The 14,976-nt window shown below is 32.9% G+C and overlaps 1 protein-coding gene across 4 annotated transcripts in view; it reads right to left on the bottom strand.

Annotated features, from left to right (window-relative positions):
• The window catches only part of CACNA2D1 (calcium voltage-gated channel auxiliary subunit alpha2delta 1), a 359,436-nt gene that overhangs the window by 135,155 nt on the left and 209,305 nt on the right, over positions 1 to 14,976 (bottom strand). The gene's annotated exons all lie outside the window — the stretch shown is intronic.

Genomic DNA, 14,976 nt, shown 5'->3' with positions numbered 1-14,976 from the left:
AAATCTTCTTAAAGCACTGCTGCATCATGTCAGATTTAAAGCTGCCCTGGATCAGGGTGTAACTTATTCTAAAATATGAATATTGCTGGAGGGAACTTCTAACTCTACACTGCCTTAGAAGGATTGTTCAAGTTTTGTTTCAATATTTAATGAGTTCTCTATGATATTTCAAAAGATTTACTAGAAAGAAACCATTACAGAAGCACTCTTTTATGGGTGACATGAAAGGGATATGGATAGTTTAACAGTTAATCAGGGCTTCTGAGACAACTCGACTAATGCATTTATCATTAACATTACAAACATGTTCTTGCAAATCAAGAAGGTTTTTTTTCTTTTCTCTTTTAAAATAGGATTTTAGTACATTTTTTCATTCATCAAAGGAAAAGGTGCTTGCTACTTCTCAAGAACCCTTATACAGTAAAAAAAGGAACTAGTATTTGGGTTTTTTAAAATTTTTTTGATAGAAATCTTCCTATTATTGTCTATTCATTATTATGCAATTTTAAAAAAACCAACATTTTCTGTCAGATAAATTAAAAAAATCTTCCTAGATATTTACTAGGACTCCATTTGGAGATATTGAGAAATGACAGCATAGAAGTAGCTAATGCAGGAATGAATCATCTTTTAATGGATTGTGTACATTAGCTAAAACCAGATTCTGGCTCTTCTCCTGTTCTTCTTGGGGAAATCTGAGATCAAAAGAGGTTCTGTTAGACCAGGTCTTAAAAAAAACCCAAAAACAAACAACAACCCACACTAGGAGAGAAGTCGTTCAAAACCTGCCACATGATGAAAAACTGGCTTCTGATACTAGAAATCCCATTACAAATTTACAAAGAATAGACAAATCCATACTCTTGAAGTGCACTTGAGGAATCCTTTCTGATGTATTGCCAAGGGTGTGGGAAATTACCTGTATACTTTTTATTTTGAAGGCTGCAATTTCTCCATCCATTTTTGTGGGTGTACAAAATTTCTAATACTGTTAGCCACAAACATATTTTTTAAAACAGAAAAAGCATGCTTTATTACCAAATAAAGAACTCAATCATATTAAAAAACTCAAGGTATTATATTTGTATTATTCTTTTAAACGCTACACAAAAATTAAAAATAACTAACATATAAAAATGCACACAACTGCACTTTCTATAAACCTGAATAAATTTATGTAAACTAGCTATTTAAAAGGAACACGAAAAAAAATTGACTTGTGTACTGTATGGAATTTTAATTCTCTGATTATCATTAATTTATGTAGTTCTACAAAAGTTCATGGTGTTTCAGCAAAATACATTATGAAAATGTATTCAAGGAATGGTATCAGGAAATGATTAGAATAAAAAATTCTAGAAGTTAAATATTTCTAAGCTGACTATCCATGACATAAAAATCCAAAATCCAGTATAGAAGGTAAATGCTCCAAAAGCTTTTCTTCTCTATAGAAGACATATAAATATGTATTTGGAGAATCTCCCATACAGCATTTTGCACCATAGAAAGTCTCTCTGACATTGCTATAAGAGTAGGTGAATCTTCAGCCTTTCAGAGCTTTGTGCTAAGTTACCCTAAAGAGATCTACCTGGATGACTCCAAGTATCACCTTGAGTAAATAAAAAAAAGGTGTTTCCCAGTTTTCAAGGCTAGAGAAATCAAAAAGTTAATGAAAACGTTATCTCCTACATCAAGAATTTACATTTACTTAGGAATTAGGCAAACAAACAAACCACTAACAACTCATCTGCCCAATTCCCCCTTCACCCCTTTTATTTTTTTATTTGATGTAAAAATTTTTCTCTAACTTTGAGCTGGATCTGACAAAGGCTGATAACCAGCACACAGAAGTTAAGGATTATATGATATAGACCATGCCTCTATTGTTTCTGATTTATTTTTTGTCTGCTTCCAAACAAAAAAGAAGAAAAGTGCAGAAAAGTTGTCAGATATGGAACTAAAAAAGTTACTTGCTGGATTACATGCAACCAATACACAATATACTATTTATATTAATTATATACATTATGTTATGTTATGTTATGTTATGTTATGTTATGTTATGTTATGTTATGTTATGTTATGTTATGTTATGTTATTATATGCACTCAATATATACTGGTTACTTTTCATGTATTCCTTAGTATCTTGGATCAATTTATTATGTATTTATGTACATTTATGCATTATGGATTTTGCCACATTTATTGACATTTATTCACTGTTGTTCAGTACTGTTGTTTCAAACAATCCAAGAAACTTCAGGAAGTTACCAGTCTCAGAAAGATTCCTATTTTGACATTGCTCTCCATCATTCTCAGCTTCAACAGAATAAGCTCACTTCACAGGGAAAGACTAGTTAAAAACACCTTAAAATAAATATTGTAAAAAGCATAAAAAAATATTTTATCATATCTAAAATGAAGGAACAAAGTTTTTCTAAATGTGCAACAAAACTCTTGATAAAGTAAACAATAATAACAAGAGATGAGATACGGGAAAATCATAAGGAAACAGACCTGTTTTCTTACCATTTCCAGAGCGTGCACATTCCCCACATGTCAAAGAAAAGAAAAAGAGGGGGCAGAGGGTATGGGAAAGAAAGAAGCACACTCTTCTACAATAATAACTGTGATTTTGTATTTCCTGTAAGTGTGGTCCGTATTTTAGATAAAAAAGCCTGTTATTGGAGTCAAACAGCTTTTAGCTGCTGGAGCGTGTAACTCATTCTGAACACACCAGGATGCTGCAAACAGGGGGAAATGCTAACGTCTGTATCAGTAATTTGCAGTAATAGAAAGCTGTTACTAAATCAATGTCTCATCTGGAAAATAAACGTTTCCATTTCACCTTTCACTTAAGCTAGTGGCAAGAGGCTATTATCCTGTGACTTTCTATTAGACCAGCATGATCTCAGACACCTATGAACATCAAACATTGCCTAAAAGACTAGATATTATTTGCTAAGCTTGCCCTAAAAAACCCCCAAAAACTAATAAATTAAAACAAAATAAAAAAAACCAACCAAACAAACAAACAAGAAACCCCAAACCAACAACCAAAAAACAGTGCAAAGAGGTTTTTTTGGCTGGTGACCAAGATTTTTACTACAGTCAGACTTGCAACCTGTCAGCCTGGTAATGCCCAGGTAATTCCATATGCAGTTTGCTGGAAACCATCTGGATGCCTTCTGCATTACTAAAATTCTTAACATGTAATTAATTCCTGTAGTAAAAATATTTAGTCTAAGAAAAGATGGTACATAATATTAAATAAGTGCTTGATTTCATGGCAGGCTTTCACAAGATAAAGGACAATCACTATTACTTTAAACACAAAACAAAGATGGGCAATGACTCCTCAACATCATGAAGCTTGTGGAGGGCAGCCATAATTGACACTCACATTTCTCAAGGACTACTAGAAACAACTAAGCTTAAAAAAAATAGAGGAACAACTCAATAAACTATGAAAAACTTTCCCACTTCTGTAGTCAACCATTTATTTTTGCATTTTTTCCTTTTTCAAAACCATTTTTCAGAAACAGAAAACAAGCTAAAATCAGCAAAAGTACATACAGAGAGTGGATAAGAGGAAAAAAACCCCTCATAGATGATGAAATTATAAATATGCCAAAAATAGGCACTCTTACATACAATTTCATCAAATGTCTTGTCTTTAAGTTGAAAATTACAATATTTTTTTGGCAGTTATTATCTAAAGAACAAAAGCATGACAGATCCCAGCAAGAGCTTCAATTCATTACACTTGACAACATTGTAAAAGCAAAGTGATATATACACGTCTTTGTTCACTGGCAAACACATTTATGCAAGCATCTGGGCAAACTCTATTTCACTTTCAAACATCATACCATTTTCTCTGCATGCGAGCAAAAAATATTTTATCAATTCAGATACAAACCCTATGATTAAAATCAAGTCAACAACCACCTACATTTGTTGACCTAACAATACATGTTCCAGCTATCCAGACTATACGTCAAGATGTGGTTTTCACATTGCAGCAAGATTTGCAAAGCAGAAAGATTTTCCTGGTTAAGTAATATACATTTCTTATGCTGGTGAGAACTCCATGAAATGAAACTTAGTGTCAATAAAGAATTAATTAAGCAGGGACACTACTTCTGGGCTGATTTTTTCTAGATATAGAGCAGGTATCAAATCTCATTTATTCACTGTTTATTACACTCAAGCTAGAACCAATCACATCTCCAGGACACAATTCTGTCTCACGTATAAGTTAAGAACGGAAAATCACTTATTTCCCTAATATTTTACTATCACAAGGCATCGAGAACTTAACACAATGCACAATTATAATACTAATTTAGTATGTTTAGTTTTAATTTTTCTGTAATTTTACCTACTAATGTGACTATCTTAAAGTTTTCATAATATTCATATTTCTATATATTCATAGGAAAAATGGCGAATAGGAAATGGCCTTCCATCCTGCTGAACACGTGCAAAAGACAGCACAGCAACTGGAATCCGCCTCTTTGGACCTCCAGAGCTAACCAGCACAACCTCAGGCTTCTCTGGAAACGAGCGCACATGGTAAACTATGAGTGCTTGAACTGAAAGGCTCTAAAGACATAATTGCATTTTGGCATTCTCAATTTCTATTTCTTCTTCTTTGTCTTTGCCAAGCCCTGTGTGGTTTTTTTCTTTTTTTTTTTCTTTTTTTTTTTAATTTGTTTTGAGCAGTGTTGTCAGCTTGTTGTGGAAGATTTTCTAATTTAAGGTTTCATTACCGTCTTTACTTTAGCTCTGAACAGTCTGTCACTTGCCATACCCATCATGCTGAGCTACCCCAGTGTGCTTCTGATTTTCAGCTGCCAGCTGAGAAGGCCAAGGTCTAGATTTGTTCTTTCCCCTTTTTCCTACTCTCTTCCTAGTCAGCAACTATTTGTTGGTTTTCAACAACATAAAGTAAGGTGCTGACCTAAATGGACCTGAATGACTTCAAATGCTACTGAAAATAAATGATACCAAGGACATAGAGCCTTTCAGAAGAACAGACCAAAAGGTTTAAAATGTAAATAGCTTGCCATGAAATACTTCTACAGACTGAACAGTTTTACAGATAACTGTTTTGAAGAGTGGTGTGTCTAACTGCAGAAATCAAAATAATTTAAATAAACAACTTGTAAGCTGAAGGTTGACTTACAATGAGATGTTGACCTTGTTACAAGTAACCAATCTTATCAACATGACGGAAAAATCCTGGAAAAGTCAATGGAAAAGTCCTGATCTAATTTTATAACAGATGTTTAAGCAAAATGTTTTTGTTAAAAATTTGAACATTTACTTGATGGAGGCCTGACAGGCTTCAATGGCAAGGGCAGATAATGGTCTCAATGAAATGTCCTGTATGAACTTGGAAGTTCTGCTAAGAAATAGGTCCTTCAAGCACAAATGCACTTTAACCAGACATAGCTTATTCCATTTCATTCAACTAACTCCAAATTTAGTGCAAATCCATTTAAACATATCCACTGGGTAATATTCAGGGTTTTGTCCCAGTACATTTTTTCAACTGAAAATTATCCTTATACAATAAAAAATATCAATATTTGTACAGAAAAATAAATAAATAAATAATATTTTAATTGTTGGTATTTATTTTCATATTTTTATATTATGTAAAATAACCAACTACTAAAGTCATTTGAAAAGACAGATGAAGCAAGAGGGCACTCCAGGGGGAAAAGACACACTGAAGATGACAGGATCCCAAAGCTGCAATATGCCTATTATCTTAAGCAGAAGTATGGCAAATGTTCTTTATTATCCAACAAGGATATGAAAAAACACCAGAGATGCAATTTGGGAACATAATGGAAATTCCAGTATGCAATAAAGTGAGTCTGCAGTAACAAATAAACAGTAGGCATATCCTTAAATTATATTCTCTATATTGTTCCGACCTTTCAAGGCTCAAATTTGGGACATATCCACAAAAAGCCACTAAGTGTATTCAAAGCCACATATGACTACACAATCTTTTTTCTAGTCTTTTTTCTTTGTTATCTGTCTTCCTCACCTCAAAACTAAAACTGAACATACTGTTTATGAAGGTGATACTACTTTAAAAATATCAATAACTACAGTGCTGGATAATATGATTAAGCACATGCAAAAATATAGTATAGAAGATATAATTCAATCAATCAAGCTACTCATGATTTTACTTGTCATTTGTTGGTAATCAACCATGATAAATTTATCAATATGGATATCCCAATAGTATCCAGATTTATTACTTTTCCTTTTAATATATAATGTACCATGGTTATTATTTTTCAAAATAGAATACTTTGAATCTTAACTTTTATGTTCTGTCCACTTAAAACTTAACAACTTTATTTCTCTTTCCTCTGAAAGAATCAAATCAATGAAGTATTTTTAGAGTATAGATTTATAAGGATTCATCATGTAAGTCTTATAAAGTGCAATAACACAGGGATATAATTTTTAACCAGTAGAGGTTTAAAAAAAATCATAAGTTAGAACTAGGCTGCCATAAACTCAGCAAAATTCACAGCTGTGGTATTACAGGCTGGAAATACAAGACATTCTGAAATATGAGGACCAATTATTAAAAAATTAATTTTACAGAAACCAAATTTCTTTTGCAACATTTCAAATGCGAAAAAGATATTTCTTTCCAGGGGGAAATCTTTCATTACTCTGTTGAGTATATCCCCCATATTAAGCATATTAAACCTCTTAGATATTAAAACGAAGAGAAAACAACAAGACAGTTATAAAAATTTAATGAGCAGAGGGATGGTTCCATACCAAATATTTCACACTGCCCAAGTGCAAAATATTGACAGCCATCGACAGATATTTTATTTCAACTCCTCATAATTTGTGTGGGTCAAGTGAAGAATAAATAAACTCTTGTTTTTCAAATATATTATTTTTGTGTCATATGTTTTGTCTCTGTATTCATCATGTGCTTATTCTTGGCAATACATGTTAGTTATTTTCTGCAGTTTATAGTATATTATTGGCTTTAGATTACTTTGTCCTCATCTTTAAGGGCTTGCAGAAGTCTTTGCTCAGCTCATCCCCTTTCAGCCCAGACAAGACCATCAGATTCCTCAGGGGCACAGAGGTGGAGGCAGAAGTTGCATGCACAGGTACATTTGCCCTTCTGCAGCTTTGCACAGGGTCACAGAGGGTGTCACCTGCACAGCTCAGAGCAGCTTGGGTCAGACCAGAGAAGGAAGAAAAAGGGGGAAGGCCATAGTTTCCCTTCCCTTCTCCTCTCCTTCTTCATTTGGATCTCAACACACTGAACTGAAAAGAACATCTGAGAACAAAAAAAGGCAAACTTGTTTGAGGAGAGGAAAAAGAAAATAATTGACAGGATCTCAGGGCAATCAAGGAATATTCGAAAGCTCTTGCACTTCCATTTAAAGTATGTTTTAAGGTCCTTAAGAAAGATCATTAATCATTTTCACATAAATTGGTATTTTCTTGTCAGATATAAATTACTTCAAGCAATTTATAATTTTTTTTTCTAGTAGACAACTTAAATTATCATATCTACTTGCTTAACAATCTGAAACACCCCTAAACATTTATTGGTGGATGTTTAAATTGTCTTATATTTTTAATAACTTGAATAATAAAGATCTACTGATATTTGGTGTTCTGCCTAGCAGTCTGCATTGTGAAAATACAAAGGCCACCATTAGCTATTTTTACCATAAGAACATTGCCAATCATACTGCAGAGCCAACTTTTCCCTCTTGGTACAGGAGGGTTCAATACTAATTGCTATTCCAAGCTGTGCATAAGAGAGAAAATACAGCGAAAGAAATGGAAAGAGATCTGAGAAGCAGCAGCAATCATCTGTTCTCCAAAATGGATTTTGGCAGTATGTACAGCTTAAACAATTATAACTCAGTCAAGCAGCCTAACAGGCACTGGAATCTCAGGACCTGCTGTAAAATCCAAGATAATACTGGATGCACACCATATTGCTGGTCAAGAAATCTGCAGAGAGAGGCAGCTATGTTGAATGCTAATGATAATCACCACTCCATTATTAGAAAAGTGTTTTTCACACTTTTGTTTTTTTACAAACTGTACAAATTAATGTTATACATTTTGGGAAAAGAAAGTAAATGGGGATACAGAGTTGCTTTGGCATCTTTCTGTTTAAACTCTAGAGTTTACAAAATCAACAGGATGAAAAATCTCTTTGTTGTTTGGTATTCTAATTTGTTGACGCCACATCCCAAAGACCATCCTAACTAGGTAACACAACCTTGGCTTCTGGTCTGGCTTTTCACACCTCACTGTGATATTAAAAACTCTAAACACATAGAAGATCACATACTTTCAGTATTTAAGAAGACCGTCTCATGTCAGTGGTCCATGCAGATGAATTTCTGGTTATAAGAAGAGAAAAGATATGATATGGAAAGTTTGGCAGTTGATGGTGCCCAGAGGGGTCACTGTGAAAAAAAGCCCACAGCCATGGGTTAGGGCCATGCCTAAGGCCTGTATTGTTCTATTGAAAACTCAATTTTTTTATGTTTGCCTCTTTTTTAAAAAGGGCATGAACAACAACAACAGCAAAAAGGAAATAAATTAACCATTTTCTCAATGTAAAAAGAAAAAGTAATTTTTGATATATTTTGTTCCACTTAAAAAGAAATAAGGGTTAACATACTAAAATGTGATTTGTTTGTGTAGAATGTAATTTTTATGGGTAATCATGTACAACACTCTGACATAGTTACATTTTAGCAATATATAGGGGTTATTTTGTAATTGAATATATCTTTAAATATTTATTCAATAAAGGTGAAGTAGGATGGAAAAGAGATTTTCTTTAAAACATATCAATTAGAAGGTAAATTTCTGTATCTGTCAAATAGGAACCTAGAGGATTAGGAGGCAACTATTCAGTGCAATTCTTTAATGAAGTACAGATGGTAACCATGAAGTTTGGGATTCTCTGGAAGCGTGCTGAATACTGAAACAGAGAAAACTAGGATGTCTGCATGGGTTCAGACATGCTGTGTTAATATGCTTACTCATAAAAGAAAGTTGGCGGTGGAAATGAGAATATTATTTCTGCCAAAATTAGATCCATAGGAAAAAAATATTTGGAAGTAAAAATAGCAGTGAAGAACACTGCAAGAATATGAAGAAAATTTCTTTCCAAAGGCTCATGAAGTAAATCCTGTAACTTCGTTTCATCTCTATAACAAAATACTGTATAGGATAAAAGGCTTCACCATGACAAAGAGAAAATTTCCATAATTAATTGCCAGGGAGTTGTGACTGTTTGCTTGAATATAGTATTTAATTTCCCCAGGTTAAATTATTAGAATAGATGTAAAATATTTAAAATATAGCTCTAAGGTGTAAAAGTTAAATTTTTATCCTAAAACTGTTAAATTTAAATTGTTAAATTTATCTGAGAAAACTCTTCAACACAAAATAACAGATAGAAATGTAAAAATTAGTACCTATTTTTTCTAACTCAAGATAAATAATAAAACATAGTACAGTTCAAACACTAGACCAATTATTTTGGGTATAATTTATTCTGTTATATAGTGTCTTTCAAATACTTCTCAATAAAAACCTATTTAAAAAAAAATATTAAAAAAAATAATTACCATTCAAGGAAAGGTTCTGAATGTTAAGTATCAAGACTCACATTATTTTCTTTTTCAGTCAGCTCTCACGTAATACATACAAATAAATAAAATCAATCATATTGATTATGAATAGCTAACTCTTGATTCATTTCAAATAAATATTTTTCAGTTCAGGGGTAGAGTATTTCAGAATATCCACAGTAGAAACTTGTGTTTAGACAACTGTGTCTCCATTAAAGCCAAAGGTATTTAGGTTCTAAATTTACTACTGAAAAAAAAAATCTGTTTTTATTTTACAGAAAAATATGAAAATTTTTATCAGACACCTTAAGACAATGCAAGTCTAGAACAGTATCTGGAATTATAACAGAAGTGGTTTTTATTTTAGATTTGCTACTATTTCTTTTCCCCTTAAGAACTTTGTGTCACATTTAACAATTAGTTAGTCTTGGATAAACTTTCCAGGCCACAATAGATTTACAAATATTCATCTTGAGAGTATGCTGTTATATAATTTTTGTGATGCATCATTATTAGGCAGATTGCTTTAAATTTACATTGAGAATTCCTTACCACATCTGTATTTTCAAAGTAGCATATACCTAACCAGTTTAGTCTTTCTAAGAGGAAAATTTTACCTTTGGCTACAAAAAAGTCTTTCCTTATTCTAGCTTATTATCTTAAATTTTGATAACTTTAGGCAGAAGTTATGGTCAGCTTGATGTTAAGTGATTATGCTAGACCATCCGTCCAATTAAACTAATGGTACTAATCCCAGTACCAAAATACAAATGCCTTCTTGCAATGGAAGATACTGTTCAAGTTGTTTGGCCTTCTGGATTGCGACAGAAACAGCTTTTTCATCAAGTTAGACAAGCTATTTCTTTTTGCTGATTATTCAAATACGAATTTAATTCAGGGAACTTTAGCAATCTACCTGGGGGGGAAAATAACCAACTGTAATTGTCAGAGCATAAAAAGCACTACTGACCCTAGAGTTCTTTACTTAAGCTTCTGCACTGGTATTTTCCTTTCTGGTTTAATATTGAACCAACCAGGCAGTACTTAGGGACTTAGCTGCAACTAACATTTGCTTTATAGTTACCCCAAGCCATAGTCTTTGGTATTTAAGACAGGCTGACACTGAAATTCATTTAAAGGTCTACTTCACTCATTACATGTTTTCACAAATAACTCCCTGATGAACAAAGAAAAAAAAAAGTCTGAAGTTATAGTAATCTCACATGCTGAGATTCCTGCTATCTGCACGAGACATACATAATATCTATTTCCAAATTTAAAGGTGTGAACACACAAAAAATCAGAGACTTGAAACAATAATTTTTCAATCTCCAGTGTAGTAAGTCTGCACTATTCATTTATCTATTACAACAGACCAAGAGAATACCTTCAGTTTGTCAGCTATCACAAAAAATATATCAAGAGCACTAATCTTAAAATATGCTGAACTAATTAATTTAAGTAATAAAAGTGTCTTGGCTCTCTGTAATTGCTATTTAAATTAAATAGGAAAAAAAAAAAAGCCCACAACCATTTTATTGTCTTTAGATAATTGAAGGGATGCGGATGTAGAACATCAAAATATTTACACAACTCTTTATCTATATCTGGATTCCTTAATAAATCTTATTTTTTATCCACACATAAGACCTTCAATGAATAAATGATAACACACTTTTTCCTAGTTTATTTAATTTGGGGGTTTCTTTCGGAGAGGTAATATTGTCACACTCATGGTTTCATTGTCCAATATTTTTGAGGGTTTTATTCACAGAATTATAGAATGGACTGAGTAAGAAGGGATCTTAAAGATTATCTACTTCCAACATTCCTGCCATGTGCTGGAACTCCTTCCACTAGACTGCTGTTCCCAAATGTTTTTTGTTTTTTTTTTTTCAAGCTCTTAGCTTGAGATACACAGAAACTGTACAACATTTTAAAAATTCACCAAGGAAATAATATTATGGTCAAGATAAAAAAAGCACTGTAGCATCCAACTCTTTTTTTTAAAATTTATTTCTAAAAGTTTTTATGTTCCTTGAGTGATATACTGGAGTACTAGAATGTCAAAATACTTTATCCATAACTAATTATTTACATATATGATGCACCACTAGAAAGACAAAATTTATGTCCACTGCCAAACTTGACATCAAATAATATATAATAAATACAAGACTTCAGACAAAAGAAAAATTTTGACTGCCATGAAAGGAGAATATGAAGCAAGAGTATTTATATTTTATTGTTACTAAGGTATACGGACCATCAATTACTTGTACCTCAATATTTATGCCTTGTTTGATGGCTTTGGAGAAGGGAAGCCCTTTTTTCTTACTGGTTGCTGTCCAAACATATTCAAAGCTATGTTGTCATGTTCATGACACATTACTTTCAACCTGACACTTTAATCAGCTCTTCCATGCTTATCAAGTAGTGAGTGACACGTGGAAGCACTTTTTCTGATTTAAAGGGAGTAAAGTAGGAATAATCACACAGAAAAAAGCAAACCTGGTTTGTGTGCTTTGCCTAACACCTCACCTCAAACCATAACACCAGTGCAGACATTCACCTGCAGGAATCACCGCAGGAATCACTGCAGCAGATGGGGAGAGTGGATCCCAGACAGCCAGGGCATGTGGTGTATCCACTGGGAAGATTAACCTTGCCAACGATTTCCCCTTACTTCTGGCCTGCAGCTCCTATATTCTACTTAGGGATAAGCAGGGTACAGTTTTAATGAGGATTTAGAAACAAGACTTCAGCTATTACTAATAGGAGATGCATGACTAATTCCTAGTGCATGTGTTAGAAAGAGGACCTGAGGGTCCGTTCTGTTTTCAGCTGCAGATTGATTTTATTTCAAAACCTAAATGGGCCTCTTGAAAAATACTGAATTTAAAGTCTGATCTGGTTCTATTTTATTGGGATTGCCTTCTTTCTTCAATCCTCAGAAACAGGGAAGTAAATTAACTCCTTAGACTTTCTCCTGTCTCTGCATAGGTTTTGGTACAAGATTCAGGAAAATGAAAAGAAAAAAAAAAAAAAAGACCTGAGCAACTTTCATAATACTTCTTTCTACAATCAAATAACTCACAAAGTAATAACCTGGATGTAGTAAATGGATATTTTGTTATAATGTATCTCATATTTTTATGGTGAAATAAAAGGAACTACTTCAAAAGAAGCTCATTTATGTATTTCAAACAAAGCAAATCACTAGGTATGTAGGAAGAAAAAGATATTATTTTATAGACCACACTAGATTTTATGTATGTTGTGAACCATTACAGAATTATTAGACAAACCAGTTTCCCAATTTCAAAAATATAAGTGGACAGAAATTCATTATTTGATTCAATTTTAAAAATCATTAATAATCATAAGTAACAACTACAATAGGAATGAAACATTAATAGAAAACATTTTAATGGATAGCATATTGATTATCTTAAAGGTCTCTTCCAACCCTAATGATTCTGTGATTCTATGGTTAAGAGCCAAATTCCTAGTTTCATACAGAAAATAATTAATTACATGAAAAAGTGTGATTGACAGGCCCAAGTGAAAATCCTGATCACCTATGGCTCTAACAGTAATTGTCCCTCTCCCCTAGAGACAACAACGTGCTTCTGCAAGAGGCAAGGGAAGTGAAAACCAATCTCAGGGTGGAATAGGCAAGTCAAATATCTGGTTATTGAAAACTGTTCTGTGAGATTCAAAGAGCTATTCTTTGTTTCTCTTGGCCACCTGCAAAGCATATACAATAAAGGAGAAAAAATGAAATCTGCTTGCCAAGGCATAATTCAGTCAAAAAAATTGGCTTCCAAACTGTAAAACTTTGGAACCAGGTCTCTTCCACTGATTCTCAGAAGGATTCATTGTAATGCCTGTGTTGCAAATGCTTCCAAGCAGATTGGGATTTGTACAAAGAATTGAAATACCATTTTCAAATGTACAACTGCTCCCTGTTATAGTGGACACTGAAACCTCACAAGAAATGACAGGTTAGCTCCCATGGACAGGCAGAAAAATGACAACAGTATTCAAGATGCATTATCTGTCTTTCTAGGGTTGTAAAAATTGCTTGTAGATCATAATGTGAAAAGAACAACACTAAATGCTACTTTTGGAAGTCTGTTGGTGAATGATTACCTCACAATTGCTCACTTGTGTTTCAGTTGACACATGAACTTTGTAACTATAAAATAGAACCTGGTGAACATTTTGTATTTATTGATAGGAAATCTGTCACTTTTAGGTATTCTCAAGCTGTTCTCTGAAAATTCCATCTGTAACAAAAAGTTACCCAGAAACACAACAACATGATTTTTCTGACATAGAATTACAGACTTCCTGGTAATTTTCTAGACTTTCACTCTTCTGGTAATTATTATAAAAACCAGACCCAAAGAATTACAAACCATATATGTTGCACATGCACATACATTTCTCTGTCCTGAAATGTACATTTCTTTCTGCTATTATCATTTTATTAGATACTAAAGTTGTACCTTTCCTGTGGAAATCATAATCTGCCTTCCTTTTCAGCTGTATGGGCTGTACAGTGACATTACATAGTATACATTTTTTAGGGGATATGTGTCCTCAGGAATTCCATTTAAAGTGTTGAATTCAACACAACAAGAAAACATTTTCTGTACTGCTATGATGACAATCTTATACCAAAGCTCACATGGTATTTATAAATATATAAATAAATATTATATTTATAGATATAAATAAATAATTGGAGTCTAGTTTTTCCAACATTTTAACAGTGAAGTATCAATTCCCTTACAAAAAGTAAAAAAAAAAAAAAACACAATGACCTGTCATTTCTCTGTAATCCTGCAATTAAGGTGCACTTTAGCACTTATTAAAGTCAGAATCCCAGAATAATCCTTTAGGTCTGTCAGTCAAGCTCACCATATAAGAATACGAGCTACTATGATTCTTTCCCCCATCATACTGACATTTCCATTTTCATCCCTGTGCCATTTATGGAAGCTGCACGCAACTGTGGCCATGAATTTTAAAAAGCTCAGGTCACACTAGGGTCTCTTTCCTCTTGATGAGACTTTAAAAGAGGAAAAAGACTGGATCCTTGAAATTAGGACCTTAAATTAAAAAAAAAAATCAAAACTTAAAAATACAAATCCTATTTAATTTTTCTTCCTGCCATTTAAAGAAATTTGCAGCTCTTTTGAATCCTGAAATGCCTTTTTGTTGTATAAAGATTTTTGCTTTTTGATGAGCACAGGGACTTATTTCCATCTTGAAAGATAAATGCTTAG

This window comes from Passer domesticus, chromosome 5 (assembly GCF_036417665.1).
Source record: "Passer domesticus isolate bPasDom1 chromosome 5, bPasDom1.hap1, whole genome shotgun sequence".
Taxonomy (NCBI): Eukaryota; Metazoa; Chordata; class Aves; order Passeriformes; family Passeridae; genus Passer; species Passer domesticus.
This window is presented reverse-complemented; position numbering and strand designations above follow the sequence as displayed.